This window comes from Mustela nivalis (genome assembly GCF_964662115.1).
Source record: "Mustela nivalis genome assembly, chromosome: 9".
NCBI lineage: Eukaryota > Metazoa > Chordata > Mammalia > Carnivora > Mustelidae > Mustela > Mustela nivalis.
In genome coordinates this window covers 95,845,856-95,870,484 of record NC_139028.1, presented here as the reverse complement: position 1 = coordinate 95,870,484, position 24,629 = coordinate 95,845,856, and the positions used below count along the sequence as shown (strand labels likewise).

General features: G+C 36.1%; 1 long non-coding RNA gene across 1 annotated transcript; it reads left to right on the top strand.

Moving 5' to 3' along the window:
• The first annotated feature begins 5,367 nt into the window (after nucleotides 1-5,367).
• On the top strand, nucleotides 5,368-7,677 carry LOC309873421. Its single transcript, XR_014316351.1, has 3 exons — nucleotides 5,368-5,454; nucleotides 6,664-6,765; nucleotides 7,602-7,677. It is a non-coding gene; the product is annotated as an uncharacterized lncRNA (long non-coding RNA).
• The last annotated feature ends 16,952 nt before the right edge of the window (nucleotides 7,678-24,629 follow it).

The following is a 24,629-nucleotide window of genomic DNA, read 5'->3' as shown; positions in this document are numbered from 1 at the left end:
AGGGTTTGGGAATGGAGGGGGATATGGGAGATGGGTGAGCCTTGTGGTGGGTATAAGGAGAGCATGTATTGCATGGAGCACTGAGTGTGGTGCATAAACAACAAATCTTGGAACACTGAAAAAATTAAATTAAAAAAAAAAAGACAAAGCATTGCAAGTCAAATATTCCATCTGTAGGGCACAGTATAAAGAAAGTGTAGAAATAAAACCACTTTATTTTAGAGAGGTAGATTTTGTTAAAGTAAGGATATTTCCTTCCATTTCAAAATTTCATTAATGTTACATTTTATCTTTAAAATAACAAAAGCTGACAGCAGATTAATCATTCCTTAAAACTTACCATTTCTTAAGAAATTTGTATATTTTAATTTTAAATTTCTGAAATGGAGAACAGGATAGTTACTGCAAAATAGAAACAGCTAAGCAGCCATAGGCCATCACAGGATGGGGGGAAAAAAAGCCTGCATGAATGCCTTGCTATATCTGATTTATTTAAGAACAACTCAAAGGATTTGACAGCTGACAGAGGTTTTAGGAAGGGTGTGCTGAAAGTCAAGTCATGGTTGTAAAACAGAAATTCTGAGAACCCACTAAGACAAACTCCAGTAAATGACAGATAGTGATGTTGAGAAGCAAATCTTTTTGAAGAGTTAATGGCCCGATGTATAGTTAAAAGGTAGAACACGACAACTACCACCCCCAGTATAACAGCGTTTTACCTTAATGTACTCTTCGTGTCAAACAGTGAGTTTCAAGTAATGCCTTGCACTTCTGGGGATGTGTGAGCCCATTAAGGCACATGCTTAACTTAAGAATAGGCTAGTAGGCATCAGAGATCTATCCAGATTTGTAATATCATGCGTGATACTCTGAAGCACTGAAACAGTATATAGCATCTGCTTACAAAGACATTTTTACCTTTTATAAATGCTTTGGTTTCAGAAAGCCCAGGCCTGGGAAATAGAAGGATTTCCTGATGAAACTGTATTAAATTGTAGGATAGCTCTATAAAATGTTGATAACAGCTGTGACCTTATCCAGTCTGCCTAAATCCATAATGAAAACCCTTAGAAGAGGTAGCACATAGAGACTGATTTTATCATTTAAAATGCTGATCACTTTTGTTCTCTCATTCGTTTCATATATACATGTGTGTGTATATATATATACATATATTCATACAATTTGTGCCTAAACATATGCACAAGTATATATAAATGTACACACACACACACATACACATATGAGAGAGAGAATTGTTTGACTGATTCCAGTGAGTCTGGAATCCATTGATCAATATCCACAGTGTACCAGATGTGATAAATTCAACAAAACTATGTGTTAAAGGAGAGTATGCATAATTGTTATATACTACCTCCTTCTTAAAACCAGGTGGATTAAATGGCCTCAAATTCTAGAGAATGTGAGTTCCTTTAACTTCTTGTCCCCATATTCTTACTTGAGATTCAGATACTATCTAAAAACAAAATAAAGTATAATGAGCATCTGAACTGTGACTCAGGGAGCTTCCCCTTCCCTTTACATCTCCAATTCCTCCACATCCATCCACAACTATTAGATTCTTAATATCATATTTTGTATTCTTCCAATGTGCATTCACAGTATGGAAACATCTAATAACTGAGTTTCTGCTCAGAGATGATCTACAAATTTCCTCGTAATTCTATCCATAAACAACAATGGGTAAACTATTCTTGTGCCAAACTCACAGTATCCTACAGTATGGGATCTGGGGGGAGATGAAGAAGGGAATTTTTGTGAGTGATTCTGTTCCGTCATAGCTTATGTGTAAACTTCCATCAGTGAAATAATTGTGTATGTGTAGGTATTCTTCTGGTGTCTGAATGCTATACCACTGACCTGTTTCTCTTATTTTAAAACTTTTTTTCTGATTTCAATGAAACTTCTTCTTATTAAAATTTTAAAAAGAAGAGAAAAACATGTAAGATGAAAAAATAGTCATTCATAAGCACTACCACTCTAGATAGACGGATATTTTATTGCCATGTATGTATTCATGATTTTTCTTGTGTAAGAATGAAGTGTGAGTATATTTCACATAATTTAATGTTTTTAAAGTTGAAGGTGGTTATCTTAATTTTTCTTATCATTAAAGAGTTTTGTAAATTACTATTTTTATTATAATACATTCTCACACAAAGGATACCATCATTTATTTAATTCTTAATTAATGACATTTAATCATTTGTAATTTTGATTTTGAGCCTTACTACAATCTTTTGAGCCAGGCAGTGAATATATTATTATTATGCTTTTACTGATGAGAAAATTGAGGCCCATAGTGTAGGGTGTCTTATAAAATGTCACCCATGTAGGATGAGGGTTAGACTCTAAATCCATTCCACCTACCATCCTTTGCCTCCCATAGTGAACACTAATTATCTTTATGTTGCACATGTAGATTTAAGAAGTGACAGTTGATACAAAATAAACCCTGGTCAAAATCCCACTAGAGAATAGTATCTCCAATGTTTATCATTTGAACTCCTTGCTCTCTCACTGAAGACTGTCTGGTTTAAAGATTAAAGCCTACCAGCTACCCAAACTAAATAGAATTCAATCCACAGATCAGGGTCAGATTCATTATTATTCTTGACCAGATATCCCTAATCATTTTTCATGTCTGACATTAGAATCCCTGAATAGAAATAATTTGCACAACTTTAATTCCCCTCCCCCATTTAATCCATCACACACTAAGACACTTGATTTTCCCACTGTGATCAACCCATGAAAATTGTCAGCTTTATCTCTGATTTACACTGGACTCTGCTCATAATAAATGTCATTGCTAAATGTATCCTAACTTCTCTAGACTTGCATGATCAAAGAAAGTGCTATTTTCTTTTTTAATCAGTGCTTTTTGGTTAAATGAACAAAGAAAACACTGGGTATAAAAGTATCCAACAGTTAAAAGATGATTCCAACACTGTATGTTACAAAAATCAGTAGTTCAATGAATGCATGAAAGAGATGGTAAAATATTATCCTCTTATGACAACCACATGTTGGTTTTACCAAGGCCTCATATACATTCTTTGTAATGACTTTTCTGGGGGGAAAAATATCAAATTTGAACTTCCTAATATGATCATTCAGTAAACATTCTATAAATGTCATCTCAGGAAAATAGACATATTTTATTGTTTACAAAGGAATCTAAGTCTCATAGGGTAATAATATATAACATTTTAAATGTACTAAACTTAGTACACAAAATATGTTAGCAATTATGTTCTAGAAATGAGAGAAATAGAGAAATCTTCAAAGAAATAAGCAACAGTTAACTAAATACCACTGATAGATACTAAGGTACCCATTACCTCTAGAACAAAAAACATTGGAACTATCCTGTCTATCCTACATGAAACTGTTTTTCAATTGATAAAGAATTCCAATTTGTAAATGTGGAAAGAATGAAAAAAAAATTAGAAAACCACTCCCATGAAATGTGGGATTTTTATTTTGGCCAACAATTGTCAGTGGATAAAACCAACAATAGAGGGATGAACCCTCCTGAACCTACGGACCAAGAGTAGTATCACCAAATCAGTGCAGACAAATCCTGTGCCCCCCTCAATGGGAAGCAGTAGAAATCACAACAGTACACTTAGAATAGTCTTGTTAAAAAGAGCCCTGATCTGGGTGCCTGAGTGGTTCAGTTGGTTAAACAGCTGCCTACAGCTCAGATCATGATTCTGGGGTTCTGGGGTGGTACCCCACATTGGGCTCCCTACTCAGTGGGGATCCTGCTTCTCTCTTTATTCCTCCCCCCTGCTTGTGATCTCTCTCTCTCTCATAAATAAATTCTTTAAAAAAATAATAAAAGAGCCCTGATCCAATCAACCTTCTTGATCTAACTTTCATTTAAAGGAAACACTGAGGATAGAAGAATAAGTTAAATAAAAGCACAAGGAGACTAAAAGACAAATTCAGAAGGCAAGAGATTCCACAGGAAAATTTAATCTATCACTTCCATAAGCCAATACGATAAAGACATAGGAAAGGCATTAGGAGCTATTCTAGATTGAAACAAGATTTAAGAGAAATCTATAAGTTATAATAAACTGATTTGTTTGGATCATGAATCAAGCAAATTCACTGTAAAAGTACTTTTTTGAAACAATTGGGAAAATATTTTTATGTCCTGGGTATTATTTAATACAAAAGACTTTCTGGAAACAATAGTAGAACAGTTGTAAAAGAAATGCCCGTATTTTCAGAAATGTATAATATCTGAATGTAAGAGTCAAACGAGATGATAGAATCCTTCCATCTTTTTATGTTTTCTACTTTTAAACTGTAGGAGAATCATGAGAACTTTTAAATCTGTGGGCCTAGTGCTGGCCTATCTTACTTCTTATATTCCATAGACTAAGATTCAGTTACGTGGTCTGCCAAGGAATGAAATATGCCTTTCTGGGTGTCAAAGAAAAGTAATGAATGGATAAATGCACATTATCTTTACTCATTCCTTCTTCCTTTTTTTTTTTTTATTAAGTAAAAAACCAGTTTCAGTGTAACAGTCAGTATTATAAATATTAAAATGTTAGTTAATTTATAGTTTACTATAGACCCAGCACTCTAACTAATTTGGATTAGCTCATTTAATTCCAGTCCCATAACACCTATTTTAAGATAAGTATAGTTTTTAAAAAGTTAAAAACTAGTTTAAAAATGTGTTGTAGTTAGGGATGAAATTATAGTCTAATTTCAGGATATGTTTCCTAATATACTATGCTAGCATAATGTATCAATGTGTTGCAGTATATCTCTTGTATAAATAATTACATTTTTTAAACCTAAACCTTCAATTGACATTAAGCAATCTAATCAAGATTCCAAACAAAAACCATGCATTTTGGCTTCTACACTAATGGAAAAAGGAATGTATTTTTCCCTATAACACAACTCTAACTAAGAGGTAATCTTGAAAGAAAGAGCCCGAACCTCAAAGTAAGACAAACTTGGGTTTGAAGCCCTGCTCCATTATTTATCATCAAGTGACTTAATTTCTTCAGCCTTAAAAACAAAAATCTATAAAGAGGATAGTAAAATCAATCTTTTAAAGCTTCTGTGACCATTAAGTGTACCATGAACAAAGTAAATAAGTTTTCAGGATAAATAAGAAACACAATCATTAGAGTAAGACCAATTTACATTTGATTTGAACTGTTCAATTTTAAATATGCATTGCCTTACTTGTTCCTCAAAGGAAATTCTATGAAATAACTACACCAAGTATGCTGATTTGCCTTAGATAAGAAAACTAAGACTCTGAGGTCATAAAGGATTTATGACAGCACAGCTATAAAAATGGGCCTGGGAGTCACATTAACTTCTTTTGCAGCAACTTTCCTTTTCCACATTAAATCCTTGTTCAGTTCTTTCCTGAATATCTTCTCATGAAAGGTAAAATCTCCTGCTTTCCCTAGTACCTGAAGTAGGACATGGAGAATGCAGGTGAAATGAAAATTGTTATGGGGTTTTTTATTAACTGCCAAATCAGTACTCAAAGGAACCCAATCAATATCTATTAAGCCTACAATATAAAAAGAGAAACTAAAAGTTTAGTAATTGTGGATCCTCAAGTTAAGTCTTTGGGACTTAAGAGATGTCAAGCCACAAAGAACATTACAACATGAAATCAATCAGGGTGCTAAGAATTTTAGGCCAGTGTCTGAATCAGGTTATCGAATGTATGTAAGAATACTTACAAGCTATTATTCAGAGAGATTTAGTTATTTTAATGAAACAAAAACTCCTTTCACAGAGTTTTCAGGGTTGTGTGTGTGTGTGTGTGTGTGTGTGCATTTTGTTCTAGAAACTGGCAAGCTAATTGCATGTGCTTCTAAAAACCAAAAGATTTATTGAGGGCTTCTTGTGTGAAAAACAATTTTCCCAAATGATAGTTGAATCATTGTAACATCTGATGGGGACTGTTTGCATTTACAGGTGAACTAATATTTAGAATAGTCCGGTGACTTCAAGTCACACAGCTAATAACCAGTACATGCAGAACTGAAGGCAGATCTGAAGTCAAAGACTAAGTTTTTCACTACCAAATTATAAATCCTTTTTTTAAAGGCTATCTATGGGGGAGGGAGGAATGAAGGCTTTAAAAAAATAGTTAAAAATTCTACATTTATGGTCAAGTGCCAAAATTAACAGTCATGTGCACAGAGAAAACACAGATGATCTGAGTGTCTTTGAATTTGACACTGCATTGGATGCATGTTTCCGTTTTGCTAAATTCCAACAGTAAAAACAGTGGCAAGATATTTTTCTTCCTCTTCAGTATAGTGTGATACAGTTTGGAACTTCTCCAAAGTAAAATATTCTGATTTTAACATTATACTCAGAATTATGGTAAATATTTAGAGCTATTATGAAATAGTAAGTATTTCCACTTGTTTTAAACTACTCTCTACAGTTTACTCTTCCAATTTATCTTTTTGAGAATTTTCAAAACCTGATTTTCTTTTACCTAAGTGAACTGATGGCATTATAAGTTTTATTCTTGATCTGGCCAGTTCACCTTTAAGGCAGCTAGCTACCTTGATCAGTCTCTATCCATTTATCACTGATATTTGACTTGGTTTTATTTTTAATGGCTCACAGGGAAGTTCACTACTTCTTATAAATAACAACAGCATTGCTCAGCCCGTCATTCATAGGTCGTTACTACATCTGACTTTCCAAAATGAAATAAGACCAGTCAATGTCAGAATTTTAATTTTTTTCCTTTGGTAATTAACGTTTTTGGCCCCCTCCATTCATCCATTTCAATGCCTTTGTTTCATCCCCATAATCTTCCATAAACAGCCTATGATTCCATTATGTCTTGTAGCCTGTATCTCACAAACTTAAAAATTTAATTGTGAGGTCTTCAAAGTTTTAAGCATAGATATTCTTTCTGTATGAGTGAGTCACTTCATGTGATCTTAACATGGCTTCAAAACTTGGATGGATGGGAGAAGGGGGTTGGATTATGGACATTGGGGAGGGTATGTGCTTTGGTGAGTGCTGTGAAGTGTGTAAACCTGGTGATTCACAGACCTGTACCCCTGGGGATAAAAATATATGTTTATAAAAAACAAAAAAACAAAAAAACTTGGATGGAAGCAAGAACCAGTTCTAAATACCTCTGGAATTAGTTATTCCAGCTCCTTGAGCATTGATGAACCTAATCGAGACACATGATAGAAGAAATATTTGTATCATGGTATGACAAGGGGATTGAATTCATCTGTTATCTCTGCCCAAAATTCTGGCTAATTGAAATATTTTATCTAAAATGTTTATGAAGTATTAAGTATGCCAATAGCTTTGCTACAACAAAAAAGCACAAGAATCTACTTTTAAGTGGTCAGGAGGCTGCTATCCTAAAAGTTATAGACCCAAATTCAAATAATAATAATAGTAATAATGTTTTATGACTATTTAATCTGTAGATACTCAAATGAAAACTTAGTATATCTAATCCTAATCATTCTAAACTTCATTGCACTTTGCAAAGACAATACTGCTGACTCAATTATTTTGCACCTGTTTTTCAGAGAAAGTGTTTCAAGATGATGCCCACTTCACTTTGACATTCCTGGTGCCCAGCACAGTGCTCAATACAGAAAAAACAATAAATCAGTAGTTCTCAAACTTTGTTGTGGCTTAAAGAGGCCACCTTATTATTTGTTAAGAGTTTCCAAATGTATTCAGTGGATTTTTGAAACAACCATATTTCTATTTTTTAAGAAATATTTTATTTGTCTTAGAGAAAGAGAGCACATGTAGCAGGAAAGGAGCAGAGAGTGAAAGGGAGGAAAGAATCTCAAGCAAACTCCCTGGTAAGCACAGAGCCTGAGGCAGGGTTCAATCACACAATCCCAAGGTCGTAATCTGAGTAGAAACTAAGTCAGATACTTAACCAGCTGGGCCATGCAGGTGCCCCTTAAAATGCATAATAAAGCGAATAAGTTTGATGCTCAATCTCTGTAGACCATAATTTAAGAAACTATATAATAAGCTGGCACATACTTGGTTATAATATTGTTTAATACATGGGCAATTAAGTTTAATAAATAAATCCTAAATTATTATATTTTATATATATATTATATATAATTCCTCAATTATATTTGAAGAAGTTGTAAAAGATGTAAAATTTGAAGAAGATGTAAAAGGTATGAATGAGACAAGAACTACAATGCAATCATTATTTAAAGGAAGCAAGAGAAAGCAATGGCAAAAAATGGGAAGGACGCCATTCAGCAGAAGTAGATTGGTTGGCAGGATACCATCACTATTTATCCCACTACAGTAATTGTCAGCATTTTCCCTCACAGTTTTTTTTTTTTCTTTTTTCCTGTTAGATGAAAGCCCTCAGTATTAGTCATAACCAAAGAGCCTGTGGGTGCTGTCCTTGGGAGCAAGGTGCCTGGCAGCATCAGTGTCAGTCAAGAATGATGCCCCTGCAGTTCCTGAAAAAGGTCAAAAAGAGAAAAGTGACAGTGAGTCAGGTTGAGAATGGGAGGATGTGTTCTGTCATGCTCCAAAGAGCCTCGTCCCTGAGGTGACAGGTAATGAGAGAGCATCACTCACAGTGTTTCACCAAGCTCTCAAATTGGATTAGCTTCATCCATGAGAAAGACTTGAGCAGACAAAAGATATGGAAGCATTTCCTGCTGAAGATGTAGTTTTCTTAAGTGTGTCTTAATTTTTGCCTTGACCTCTCAGGAAAAAAACAAAAAAACAATAACAACAACAACAAAAAACAATTCTGAGGTAATCTCCATTCTTTTAATTTAATCTTATTCTTTCCTCTCCTGTTTTGCTGGCAAGTGATAGTTTTTTAAGACCTGAGGTGGCTTCTTCAATCATTAAGTAGTAGAATTCTGATAAGGCTCTTCTGATATTTTTAAACAGCCTGAACACTGTGAAACAACCCCAGTTTCTGTTAAAATATTAGAATGGCCCCCAAAATGTTGGGAATCTCTGATATTTGCTTTGAGCCCTTCTCTTTCATGACCTTGGTAAAATTCTTTCTTCTCTGGCTACCTGCTCACCCCACTGGAATCCAGAACTTCTGCCATTCCCCCAAACATTCTATGTCCACTTCTCAGGTCAGATGATAGGGATAACCATTTACTAACCATCATTTGTAAGCCAGGCATCAGTCTTTTTTTTTTTTTTTTTTTTTCCTCTTTCTCTTTCTTTCTTTTTTTTAAAGAGAGAGTTGGGGGAGGGGCAGAACTACAGGGAGAGAGAGAGAACTTCAAGCAGTGGAGCCCTGTATGGAGCTTGATCTCACCACCCTGAGATTATGACCTGAGCCAAAATCAAGAGTTGGATGCTTAACTGACTGCACTACCCAGATGCCCCTGAACATTAAATTTTCTCATAGCAGAAACAGCATGGTATTATAGAAGAAAGACTCTGTATCAGTAATCCTTTTCAGACTAAAAAAAAAAAAAAAAAGAAACAAAACAAAAAAAGCTCAAGTTTGCTTAAGAAAAGGCAAATTTATTGAATCACATCACATAAAAGTTCAGGCATGGATCGGTAAGAAGGTCTTCTACTGGGACGTATAATTCTGTCTGTAATGTGATTTGACTTCACCTGGGTTGCCTCTGATTTTCAAACGGACATCTCTTATGGCAGCAAAATGGCTTCCAGCAGCACTAGAGTTATTTCCTTTCAGCTACAAATCATTTAGTAAGATGAAAATAGTTTAATTCCATCATTATGAGGAAGTCTTGAGATTCATATTGTTCAGAAATAAACAATTGCCCACATCTGAATCAATTCCAGGAAATGTGTTACATTGATAGACTTTGATATGACTCCTATGCTCCTATCAATAAGCTAGGGATAGTTTCACAGATGTATTTTATAGATTGAAAGTTATTGTCATATATTCTTGAACAAAAAGTGGGGATCTTGGTTGGCATCAGATGCAGAAAATGGATTTTGAAGAGATCCCAGAAAGCACAGACCCCTAACTCCGCCTAGAAGATTTCAGACCAGGGAAGGCAACTATGACTTTTGAAACATAGTTCAAGGTCCAGAAGAGAAACAGTATCAGGCAGAAAAGAACTATGATGGCAGGACAAGCCTCCTCTTAATCTCAGTGGCTTGGGGAGGGGGTGGGAGGAAAGAAAGAAAACCTTCATTTCTTGCTTAGACAACATTTCTTGTGGGTCTGGTAAATTCTTCAGAGCAGTAATATATCATGAGGTTTCTCAGATTACAGGTGACATTGATCTTATGGAAACTCCATTTCAATATATGCTTTCACAAGAGGGTGGGAGGGCATGGAGTTGTCAGTTTAAAGCCCTGTTTAATCAGCACTAAATCAATCGATCATGTCTGTCCACAACACACTGAACAAAACTAAATAAATGCCACGCAAAGATATACAACCCTCCAATGTCAGTTAAATGGCCAGACTCTGCCCACAGCCCATTGACCAGAACTGGTAACATGGCCTCATCCAACCACAAGGGAATGTAGAGGGGTAACATCACCTCCTGTGCCCAGAATGAATGGAAAACTAGACCCGAGTGATCGTGTGAAGCCACCACAACGATCTAGAGCCATCTGGGTGAGAGAACAGCTGTAACGGAGACCTGGAAATGTAAACAGTACAATGAGTTCTAGGAGCTACATAAACTCTGGCACTTTGGAATGATAAACACAGGCAGAATGTAGGAGAAGAGGCCAGAGAGTTGTATGTGTATAAACCAGGTCATGAAGCAATTTGCAGATCAGATAGTGCTTCCTTCTTTTTTGTTTTTTTAAGATTTAGTTTATTTATTTATTTATTTATTTAGATACACAGAAAGCATGAATGGGGGAGAAGTAGAGGGAGGGAGGGAGAGAGAGAGAGAGAGAGAGAAAATCTCAGGCATGGTCCATGCTCAGTGCAGAGTCCGACATGGGCTCGACATTCCAGGACCCTGAGATCATGACCTGAGCTGAAATTAAGAGTGGGACACTAGACTGACTGAGCCACCCAGGCACCCAAGAGAGTACTTTTTTCTTAAAGTCTTTCCTAATTTACTCTGAATTCTGAATTTGACCAGCATGTTAACTGTTAGCGCTCCCCCCCCCCACCATTCTATGGGTCTGTTTAAATAATTTCCCAACAAAGTTAAAAGTCATTATTAGAAACTGAATGTATTCCCCTCCCCATTCATAGGATGCATCCCTCACTTTCATTGTGATGTCATTAGGAGATGAGGTCTCCAGGAAGCAATTAGGTCGTAAGGGTGGAGTCCCCATTAATGGGCATGGTGCCCTTAAAGGAAGAATACCAGAGTTTGTTTTCTGACTCTCCCTGCTCTCAGCCATATGAGTATACAGCAAATTGACAAGTCATCAGCAAAGCAAGAAGCATGTTCTCTCCAGAAAGGAATCTACCAGCACCTTGATCTTATACTCCCCAGCCTTCAAAACTGTGAGAAATAAATGTTTACTGCAAGCCACCGAGTCTATGGTTGTTTTTATAGCAGCCTGAGCTGACTGATTGTTTCCTGAAGGTGTGGCCATGTCTAGCTCTTCCTTGATATTTCTAGTGTGCAAACTAGTAGGAAATTTAACTAACAGTGGTCCAAATGGGCAACCCTGATGTATAATCATTCAAATAATTAGTTGTAGAAAAACCCAGGGAGCACATATTCATCACAGCAAAATGACTTCAGAGGTCTTGGTAGCCTGATTTTAGGGCCCATATCCGGCTTCAACAGGCTCTATCATTTCATTGGCTGGGTAACTATATTTTCCAGTGCTGTCAGTCAGGCACCTGAACCAGGATCACAATTCATTTTAAAATGTCAAAAAGGTGAAACATCAGAGATATAAATGCTAAGAATGAAAGGACATATTTGATTATATTTTGAACTTGCTTAAAATTTTGTGGAGGTATTGGAATTTACCCACTGAGAATGACCTTTTTAAAGGTCCAATCATCCAATCATCCATGAAAGAACATTGAGAATATTTAGCTCTCTAGAAGAAAGCAGGGGGTTAACAGGGAAAGGAAATGTAGGAAAGAAGGAGAGGTAGTTGATGTAAAAATATTGCTGAAAGTGAAAAGATCTCTAGAAACCTTTCTTGGTTGATGTTTAAATTAAGACAATGGCTATGAAATACGTACAAATCATTACTTCTTTGGATCTGAACTTTTACATTTACACAAGGGAGATGTAGGAATAGACCATTTCTAACATAAGGATTTATAAAAGCATGAATTTTCCTTTCCAAGTTGAATATTGACTCAGATTAATATTGTTTGATTTGGTTCTGAGATAGTTAACATTAGTTAACATTTCTAGCAATGGTCTGATTTAGAAGAGTCAGCAAACCTTTAAATAGCCCTTTCCTGCTGACAAGGTAGTGGTCAGTATTTGTTTATCTTTAGAAGTGTTTTTTGTCTCATTTGAGTACATCCTAATATTCACTAGACTTGGTTCCTTCATGGAGTCACAATAAAAATTCACATCCCACTCAACAATCATCATCACAAAGCACTTCTTATCATTATTTGTCTCTAAGAGCATTAAAAAAATATGTCAGCAAACCAGAATAGCAATTCTTAAAAGTTTTCTTTCTTGATCCCAGGTTGACCATCATTCATGGTGACTCCAGAGATTTTCCTACAACACACCTCTAGGGCAGCCTGCCTGATCATTTAAAAATAAATAATTTCTTAATGACATTAACTTAGTTACCTCTCATTTTCTACCCAAATCATCTCATCACAAAGCATATATTTTCACCAGTATTTCAATCCTGACATGTGTCTCTACATAGTCTTTGAGATTTTACTCTAAAAATAATAAGGGCCCATATAAAATTGAACCTTTGGGGTGCCTGGATGGCTCAGAGGGTTAAGCCTCCGCCTTCGGCTCAGGTCATGATCTCAAGGTTCTGGGATCGAGCCCCGCATCAGGCTCTCTGCTCAGCTGGGAACTTGCTTCCACTTTCTCTCTGCCTGCCTCTCTGCATACTTTTGAACTCTCTCTCTCTCTGTCAAATAAATAAATTAAATCTTTAAAAAATTAAAAAATAAAATTGAAACTTTATACCATAATTAAAGCAATATAGGTAAAAATGCCTCAGCAAGTTACTTCACCTTAGACATTCAATTCTAAAATGTAAATTAAACCACTATGGGTCAACTTCCTACTCCCTTATTGACCCAGTCTCTTCTTCCCACAGGAGTAAGCAAATCCAAAAGAATTTAAAACTGGTTAGTGATTTCCAATATTAACTGGAACTTCAATATGATTAAAAGTTAACCAATTTTTAACTTGCAGAAATACGATTTTTCAATATCTTCTTTCTTCCCTTTTAGGATATTTCAGAACTCCATGGCTTCTCACAGGAATTCTTGGTAACTCTTACACATAATAAAAAACCGAAAATACAGGGGTGCCTGGGTGGCTCAGTAGGTTAAGCATCCAGCCCCTGATTTTAGCCCTGATGGTGATCTGAGGAATTGGGATTTAGCCCTGGGTAGGACCCCCTGCTCATCAGGGAATCTGCTTCAGTTCTCTCTCCCTCTCCCTCACCGCCTTTCCCTGTTCATGCTCTCTTTTGCACTCTCTAACATAAGTAAATAGATCTTTAAAAACATACACAAAAGCAAATTAAAATCCTCCCGTATCCACTACCTATATGAATTTTCTTTTTTACTCCTTTCATTTTTCAATGCTTTTCAATTCTTCTTTCATATGTGTACACTGGAATTTCTGTGACTACAACTGGCCATGCCACGTTGTTTCAAAAGGTGGAAGGATGTAGAAGATACATGCTTCCTGATTTTCACTTAACTAAAAAAAAAGGGCTTTGGTAGTAAAGACTTTTTGTTCAGTTTGTTTATTTTGCAATGAAGTTCCTCCAGAGGATATTTAGTCATTAAAACTACCTATGGGAGGCACTTGGGTGGCTCAGTTGGTTAAGCAACTGCCTTTGGCTGAGGTCACGGTCCCGGAGTCCCGGAATCGAGTCCCGCATCAGGCTCCCAGCTCCATGGGGAGTCTGCTTCTCCCTCTGATCTCGCCTCTCATGCTTTCTCACTGTTTCTCTCTCAAATAAGCAAATAAAAGCTTAAAAAAAAAAAAACTACCTATGGGTACATATTAAGAAAAATAGGGATCATTATGAGGGAAGTAGAAAATCGAGTCTAAAAAAAAGGAAAAAAGACAATTATTGAGAATAAAAAAGTGAGTATAAAGGGTAGGTATGTAGTATTTGAAGCGTACTTTGAAATTCCAGAAGATAATCATGAATTAGTGGAAACTGATAAAACTGGTTAGAAAATTACTATTTAAGAGCATCATACCAATCATGTATTTTAGCTCACCTATTCCTGTCACAAATCTGAAGAGTAGAGAAAGTTGGTGTAGCCACATTAGAAAACAGTATGGTGATTCCTTAAGAAATTAAAAATAGAGCTATCCTATGACCCTGAAAATGCACTACTGGGTATTTACCCCAAAGATACAGATGTAGTGAAAAGAAGGGCCATCTGTACCCCAATGTTCATAGCAGCAATGGCCATAGTTGCCAAACTGTGGAAAGAGCCAAGATGCCCTTCAACAGATGAATGGATAAAGAAGATATGGTCCATATATACTATGGAGTATTATGCCTCCCTCAGAAAGGATGAATACCCAACTTTTGTATCAACATGGACAGGACTGGAGGAGATTATGCTGAGTGAAGTAAGTCAAGCAGAGAGAGTCAATTATCATGTGGTTTCAATGACTCGTGGAGCATAACCAAATAACATGGAGGACATTGGGAGATGGAGAGGAGGAGTGAGTTGGGGGAAATCGGAGGAGGAGACAAACCATGAAAGACTGTGGACTCTGAGAAAAAAACTGAGGGTTTTGGAGGGGAAGGGAGTGGGGGTTGGATGAGCCTGGTGATGGGTATTAAGAAGGGCACATATTGCATGGAGTACTTGGTGTGGTACATAAACAATGAATCTTGGAACACTGAAAAAAAAAATAAAATTCAATTTAAAAAATAAATAAAAAAATAAAAGCAAAAAAAAAATAAAGATTGTATTCCACATTTAAATTTTGAATAATGATGGATTTGGGTATATAATATGGATTAAGAACCTTTTATTTTTCAACAGGGTAAATTTCTCAATACTCTATATATTCTCTTTCCATACTAGGAAATATCACCTTTATCACATTCTAGATTCTTACATATTTTGGGGTTGGCCACAACCATAATTCTTTTTAGATGTTTTTGCTTATTTATTTATTTATTTATTTTGACAGAGAGAAAGTGAAAGATCACAAGCAGGCAGGCAGAGAGAGGGGAAACCAGACTCCCTCCTGAGCAGAGAGTCCGATGAAGGGCTCAATCCCAGGACCCTGAGATCATGACCTGAGCCAAAGGCAAAGGCTTAATGCACTGAGCCACCCAGGTGCCCCCAACCATAATTCTTTTGAATTATGTATTTTTTATTCCTACAGCTATAAAAAGTCTTTTCAATATTCTAAATGTATAATGTTTTAGTAACAGAGGATAAAAATTTTCTTAGGATACTTCTTCCTCAAATTTTAAATAAATTGATATATTTAAAAGTGATAATTCTTCCAGTTAAGATTTAAAATAATTAACTTCTCAAACTATCCCTAAGAAATCTGGAAATTTTGTTCTTTACATTTGTTAATTACTTTGATGAAGATTGAGGTTTTGTTTTTGTTTTTAAGATTCTATTTGTTTATTTAGCGTAAGAGAGGCAGCAGGTGTGAGGAGGGTGGAGAGGCAGAGGGAGAGAGAGAATCTCAGACTCAGTAGTGAGCCCAACCTCGGGTTTGATCTCATACCCCTAAGGATCATGACCTGAGCCAAAATCAAGAGTTAGATGCTCAACTAACTGAGCCACCCAAGTGCCCTGAAAACTGACGTATTTTTAACATTACAGGTCCCTATTTACAAATATGGTATTCTTTTATATTTTTGAGGTATTAAGTAATATTTTGCCTTTTAAATTTCAGCATTAAAGCTGCACCTGGGTGGCTCAGTGGGTTAAAGCCTCTGCCTACAGCTCAGGTCATAATCCCAGGGTGCTGGGATCAAGCCCTGAATCCAGCTCTCTGCTCAGCGGGGAGCCTGCTTCCCTTCCTCTCTCTCTGCCTGCCTCTCTGCCTACTTGTGATCTCTCTCTCTGTCAAATAAATAAATAAAATCTTTAAAAAAATTCTTAAATTTCGGCATTAAAGTTCTATTTATATAACAAGATTATGATTATGGAAAATAGCAATCAATAACTTAGAACAAAGAAAATGGAAACTAAGTGTAGCTTAAAACCTTTTCTTCTTCCTCATAATTCATGAAAAGTACTAACCATGCCTCAAGGGCAAACACATGTAATATTTGACAGTGTTCTAAACTTTTCTGTATATTTTAAAAAATATAGGTACACAGTTGTAGAGCAGATATCAAAATATTTTATGACTTGCTTTTAAACTAGAAGTAGATTTTTTTTTTACCATTTGTTAAACTGAGTTTTTAGTTTGTTTTTTAATTTTTTATTTTTTATAAACATATAATATATTTTTATCCCCAGGGGTACAGGTCTGTGAATTAGAAGTAGATTTTTATAGTAATGGGCATAACTGCAACTCTTCACCTACAGTTGTATATCATATGCCTAATATTTAGTTGTATATATCAGTGGTTCTCAGCTCTGGCTGCATATCACAATCCTTTGGGAAGTTATTTATTTATTTATTTATTTATTTCCAAATTTATTTGAGAGAGAGAGATCACACAAGCAGGGGAGAGGGGCACAGGAAGAGGGAGAAGCAGGCTCCCCATTGAGCAGGGAGCCCAACACGGGGCTTGATCCCTGAGATCATGACCTGAGCTGAAGGCAGATGCTTAATGGACTGAGCTACCCCTTTGGGAAACTTAAAACAAAAAAAGAAAAGAAAAGAAAAGAAAAGAAAAGAAAAGAAAAGAAAAGAAACAAGGCCCAGGCCCTACCAGGCTATCCCCAAGTTTCTAGTGGTATTAGTGGATGGTGAGCCTTCAACACTAATATTTTAAAAAATATTTTAGGTCATTCTAATGTGTGCCTAGGGTTAGTAACTGCTATTATATGTGAAATATAATTTCTTAAACTGTACTGATGACTATGTGGTTCTCATTGGGCTGATATTGTTGAAATAACAATCCCAACCACTCCCTGGGTTTCCCCATGTAAGCTCATTTCTTGCATATGTTACATGTGTAACACAAGAAGGAAGACTAGAGGTTGTGGCTGTCATTAAGGCTGCTCACAAATGTTTGGTGCTCCTTTTTCCAGAGAGATGGAAAAATTCTATGTCTTCTCCATCTTGAACTCAGCCATGGCCATATAGGTTACTCAGACCAAAGCAAAGTGAACAGAAAATATCTGAGCCAGTCCGCACTTCTCCTTTATTCCACAGTTGTAAGAAATGTAATGGGTAGTAGTTAGCTCTATCCGTCCAGGCAACGATATAAGGATGATTAAAACATGGCTTAGGGTCCCTAGTCAGTCCATGAATACTTCATAGGAGTGAGAAATAATCCTTTTTGGGGCAAAATCTGACCTATTCTGACTAAAGAGGGATTTCTGCTCACTGCAGTCATTCAGAAACCCACATGGGCAAAGAGGTTCAACTCAACTTGACTGTCACCCAATCCAAACAACAGCAAGTAGGGGAAGGAATGAATTGAGCGCCGCCTCTTTTTTTTTTCTTTTTTTTTTGAAGCTTAAACCTAGAAATAACAGATGCCATGTAATCTTATGTTTTACTGGCCAAAGAACCACCTAATTCCAAAACGTTTTAAATCCAGGATGTACTTGGAACATAAAGAGCCAGATACATTTTCTTAGCAACACTTAGAAGTAGGAACCACAACACCAATATCCTTCCTAGATGCAAAGGAAGGATCTACATATGTATAGATGCATGTTTAAATTTTGACCTGAATTAGCTCAGTGGTAGAGCATTTGACTGCAAATTTTGACCTGAAAATAACTAGGATTTTTATTTAAAGATAGCAATTATTCCAGCCCCTGGTAGCAAATTGGTAGGAAAAAATACAAGGCATCAGGGGTTGTTCTATTTCTTTTAAAAAATGGCAAATAATTGTCAATAATGAGCTGCCTAGAAATTAAAGGTATTGCATAGGTTTGAGTTATGAACAGCTAAAGAAAGTCAAGATGAATAGATTATAGGACCTAGAAAACTTAGGATCAAATCCCAATTCCCTTGTAGTTACAAGTTAATGACATTAGACCAAAAAGTACACTCCTCTGAGCTCAGCTTCTCCACAGGTGATACTTATCATAGGATAGCTCTTATATATATATATATATATATAATATATATATATTATATATATATTATATATATATACACATATATATAGGATAGCTCTTACAATTGTGTGTGATAATATATGTAATACACCCAGTTCATTGTCTGCTCCATAGAAGGACTCAAAAACTTTTTTCCTTTCTCCATCCCTAACGACTCTGATAGCCCTTTATTACATAAACAGAATATCATCATCTCAGAACTACTTCACAATTCAGAAAACTACTTAGTGTTTTGTTATATGTTTCAAAAAAAAGGAAAGAAAATAAACAACACTAGCAAAATGAGTTACCTTGGCAAGAGAAGGTCAGCCACCTGGCAATAAACACCCCTACCAGATGCCAGTCTTTCTCTACCTTTTTAATTAAACTGGTTTATTTGCAGACGTCAAGAATCAACAGAAAATGCAGGCCAATATGTGCAAGAGAGGAAGGGAAGATCAAATACTACTTCCTTAGGAGCCGTGGCGACATATTCTCAGTCTCTCCAACATGGTGCGGCATCTGCCTTTTGACTCTGTTACACCACAAGGCATGGAGCATCTTATGTAGTAGAACGACCACAACTGCTGCTTCTTAAGTACCTTCTCCCAAAACAGGCAAGGACACAGAATTGAGAAATCTTCCCCCGCCCCCATGAAAATTTGTTACTTTGCCCTTTGGCTGATAAGGTCATTTTTGTGTCACTTCCAGAATATATATATTTTTTTAATAGTTAAAACCAGAGTGCCTGGTTGCCTCAGTCAAACATCCAACTCTTGACCTTAGCCCAGGTCATGATCTCAGGGTGGTAAGATCCAGCCCCACATATGGCTCCACGCGGAGTCTGCTTGAGATTCTCTCTCTCTCTCCACCCCTCCCCCATTCTTTCTCTCTCTCTCCCTCACAGAAATAAAATCTTAAAAAAATAAAAATAGTTAAACCCAGCTGAAACTGAATAACATTATGTCCAACTTGACTTTTGCAGACTTTCTTATTTGACTTTACATTTATGAAGCGTATTTTCTTTAAACATACAACAAATGATTACCATTAGTTCTGAAACTCTAATAAGAAAATATGACCTTGGGGCACCAGGGTGGCTCAGTGGGTTAAAGCCTCTGCCTTCAGCTCAGGTCATGATCCCAGGGTCCTAGGACTGAGCCCCAATCAGGCTCTCTGCTTGGCAGGGAGCCTACTTCCATTCCTCTTTCTCTGCCTGCCTTTCTGCCTACTTGTCATCTCTCTGTCAAATAAATTTAAAAAATAATATTAAAAAATGACCTCGCACAGTCAAGGAAGGAACAGCACAAGGGTTTCATCTAAACATTGAATCATGAAATAAAAAACAATGATGTTTTTATTACCTAGAACACATAGTGGGTACTCTAACATTATGAGATGTTAGACAGCAATGGTTAATGGTCAGACAAGGTAACTGAGCTGCTTTGGATTCTGCCCTTGGTTTTGCCAATATTCTCTCCTGGCCATTGTCTTATTTGGGGGTTATAGATGGCTTATGATTAAATTTATCATAGCATAGCACTTAAAATAAGAATCAGTGTATTAGGTTACTTTACAAAATCAGTGTTCTATATCTCCACCTGGTGGAAATTAGGGCCAGACCAAATACAATTAATTATACTAGGGGATAAATATAAAGATACTACATAAAAAAATTTCAGAGCAGGAAGAGACCTATAAGATCAGGTAACAAGATTTTTTTTTCTTTTTTTGTGGTAACAAAATTGAGTCAGAAAAAGTAAACCACAATTTTAGACATAGAGTAAAAAATGAGTTTTGTGAGCTTAGGAGGAAAAAGATAAGTGTTAAAACAGCAGAGGAGAAAGCACTGCACAATGTAAGAAAAAAACAGTGCTAAACAGCTGCCTCTGATAAATGGGTTTTGAAACAGAAGCATGGCATCCAAAAAGAGAAATATAATGAAAGTCCATTTTCACAAAGTTCTAGGTCCCACTTTTGTGAGAAGCATGACCAATCTGGACTGTGTCTTAGAGAACAGTGGCCAGGAAGATAAGATTTAGCTCAGTTTTATATTATGTGTGGAAAAGTTAATCAAATTTAGACTGAAGAATTTAAAAAAAAAAAAAGATTGTGGCATCCAAAAAGCGTTAAGCCTGCCATTTAGAACAGACTATATTTTTGGCATAACTTGAGATTACTGAAAATAATACAAATTATAGGAAGTGAGTCTTGTCATAAACATAAAGGAAATATTTTAAATGGGACAATAGCTAATGCATTGAGGACTTAAATTGCTACTGACACTCTTCTCTAAACTTGAGATATACTGCCTCAAATCTCATTTCGATTGTATAAGTTAGGTATTAATATTTGTGCCATTACACAAATGGGGAAACTGAGATTAAAAGGTGTTTTAAAAATGAACTTGACTAACATAACAGTGTATGAACAAACCAGAATTTGAACCAAAGATGTTTGGCTGAAGAGATGGTAGTATTATTATTTCCTTCTGCCAATATTTGATGTAGTCAGGGTAATTAATCTAAGGCTGGTTTACTACTAACCTTAACTTCTACATGGAATGAATATCTGATAAATTTTCAGGGCAAAAGATAGACTTCCCAGTAAAAGTGTTTTCTCTAAAACCTAAGCCATGCCTTAAAATCTGTGTGACAAGGTGTAATCCCAAAGGTGAGGGGAGCAGTCATTCCTTTCAGTTGTGCAAACAGAACAGTGTGAAGTCCTACTAAGGAGTTCAGAGGACTTTGTAGCATTTCCTCAGGCACATCCACTCATCTGAGTGATTTTCAACTTTTCCACATGCCAGCACTTTGTTCTAAAAATGTCAGGAAGTTAGGACATCTATGTGGTAAGACCCAGTGGATGGGAGCTCAGTTATGGCTACTATGGGCATAAGGACAGGTAACTTTAATTGGGTTCTAAGGAAGTGGACACTTGTGTATCTGACCTTATGTAAGATAGTTGTAATTCTTTATGCTAAGTCCCTTAATATGCTGACCATAGACATATGTTGACCATAGACGTTGCTAGCTTTCTTTGAGTAACAGGAAACCACTGGAGCCAGAGCAATGATGAAAAATCATTCTTCATCAGAAATCATGAAAAATCATTCTTTATCAGAAATTATATAGAAACTGATAGGACACAGAGACAAGCACACAGATGATCCTCCAGAGTTAGAAACAGAAATTATAATACTATTGGGATTCTCAATCCTCTAGACATGCTCTTTGCTGTATCCCTCTCTATTCTTCTTCCTAATTAAAATCATTGAGTTTTGGGGCATCTGGTTGGCTCAGCTGGTTAAGCATTGCCTTCAGCTCAGGTCATGATCACAAGGTGGTGGGACTGAGCCCCACATAGGGCTCCTTGCTCAGCTGGGAGTCTGCTTCTCTCTCCCTCTCCCTATGTCCCCCTGCCCCACTCATGACTTTCCTCTTTCTCAAATAAATACATTTTTTAAAAATCTTCTGAAAAAAATTGCTGAATTTAAGTCTCAAATTTTTCATAGCATTTTCTGAGAATAAAGATTTACTCTTTAACAACCACAGGACATTTATCAAAATCATGCATTAAGCATTGATAACATACTCTAGAGTTCATATTTGAATTTTACCAATGATAAATACTTCAGAATTATCTAGTTATATATTCATTTGTATGTTTTATATTTACTTTTATTTATTGAAGTGTCTACTGTCTAAAGTCCAATCAAGTCTTTCTTGTTGGATAAGTTTCACTTAGTTTCAAAAGATCATCATTAGACTGTATTGCTAAAAACTGATGTAACGTTCCTAAACTCGTTGAGTTGTAAAGTATGAGAGCTGGAGCAGTTCGTACAGCTTAAATAGCCATGTCCCTTAGTGAGAAAGGAATCCAATGAGCAAAGTAGCAAGTCCAAGGCACACAGTTTAGAAGAAAAGAAGGAAAAGAAATCCAGAGTCTTGAATTCCAGCTAACACATTTTATTTTTTTCCTTTTATTAGTTATTCCTATTCATTTGTCCTCTGGTGTCTTCTCTGACTTATCTACAAGGCAGTGCTTAAAATACTAAGTATTCGATGATTGAAGAGCAAATGGCTGCTTAGAAGGAAATCCAAAGGACTCTTCAGTGACCCTTTTCCTTGTACCACTGAGAAACCACAAATAGATTCCATATAAGCTAAAGATTGTTGGTCTGTAGGAGTCTTTAAAATCGAGAAAGGAAGTGAAACTTTCTCATGTGACTCTGATATATTAGATGGTATTCAGAACCAGAAATGAAAGAAGAAGAAATAAGAAAAGGTAGGGAATGAGGAGTGAGTATATAAGGCAAAAGAGAGCCTGGAAATATAGAACACCTAGATTTCATCATCTTTGCTTTTTATCCTGAAAACAACTACTTCTCTTGTTTCTTTCCCCCTTCAAAAAATATTTAAGAAATACTATGTTCTAGACTGAAGCAAATATTCAAAGATTCAGAACTCAATGACAATTACCTTACAGTCAGCAGCTGAAGAAGCAACTATGGAAGCATGATAAAATATAACAACATAGTAGAGGTATACACACTATATAGAAATTGCTGCCCTCTCTGTATTAAAATTGATAGTAAAGAGGCATCTGTGTGGCTCAGTGGGTTAAGCCTCTGCCTTAGGCTCAGGTCATGGGCTCAAGGTCCTGGGACTGAGCCCCACATCGGGCTCTCTGCTCAGCAGGGAGCCTGCTTCCTCCTCTCTCTCTGCCTGCCTCTCTGCCTGCTTGTGATGTCTCCCTCTCTCTCTGTATCAAAGAAATAAGATATTTTTAAAAATTTATAGTAAACATGATTTCAACAAACATGACGTAGCATCAGAGTATACCTTTTTAGTACAAACTTTCCTCTCCACAACTTTTTGCCACAAAAATTTCTGCGTATTGGACCAAAACTCTTCAGGGTCAGCTTGAAATCTGTATCATATGTCTAGCAAGTAATAGTTTTCCTGTAGAATGGAATCATCGAATATAAATGCCAACCGTATTTATTAGTGATACATCAACATTCCTCCTAACTATTGGTAAGTTATAGGAAACGATTCTTTTGAAATTCAACCAGAAATTGGAAGATAGCATTAGGATTTTTATGACTAAAATCCTGGGTCTGTTTTGCAACCTGGGTGAACTATCTTCTACAACAAGAGAATGGAAAGAACACGCAGGGACTATATATAGTTTCAAATGAATTATGGATTTCAGTGAGGTCAGTTAGATGATAGCAAACAAGTCAAATGTGTGGTGTGGGAAAGGATTTTTCAAAACTAGGTTAGAGGATACTATCATAACACAAGCATAGAAAAGACAAACATTAAATTACTAGGCTTAAATATATACACATAAAAACTTTGACCAACAAATGTTACATCAACTTAGTACTGAAGTCAATAGAATGCTGAGTTTATGAGTAGGTAAAAAAGCTTCTCACATCCTTTCTTTCTAAGGCCAGTACTGGCCCTGGAGTTCAGTGCCTACCAACACCTGCAGGTGGTGGTCAGTGTCAGAATGGGAGCTTATCTGTGTACCTTAGAAGCCAGAAGAGTGCTTAGCATACAGTAAATGCTCAATCAAATTACATGGAATGAATACTTAGCAGGTTGTGACAAATACAATAATTGCCTATATGTTGACCCAGAGTCACTGGAAAACAAACATAAGACAGTCTGAAGTTCATCTTTGAATAATTACCACCAAAATGACTATATAAAACAGAAACAAAAAAAAAATTAGCAAATCATGTATATAGCATGACCAAGTCAAGATGATGATACCTAAACTATTAAATAATGTATTAAGGAGATTATATAAATTATACCATCTAATTAAACAAAAATCTTACTACAAAGGAAATATTATTTGCATGAAGGAAATGGAAATGAAGACTTGAGACTAGACTGCTTTCCTATGGTGACAAAGCTCCAAAGCAGTGGACCCATAAATGTAATTCAGATTTATCTCCTTCTCAAGTCTGGTCTGAGTTTACTCATTTAGAATAGGAACTCTGCATATCCAATCAAACATGAGGAGTGTCATTTGGAATATGTAGACTGTGGATCTCACTGGTAAGCATGGTGTTTCCTGCTGCTAAATGTTGTGTCTATGTAATTTGGGAATGCTGTGTTATCAAGATGCTCTGTTTCAGAACAGGTCAGTTCCTCAGTTCCTCATTAGCTACCTGGGCAGAAAACTGGATGTATTATAACTCAAAAGC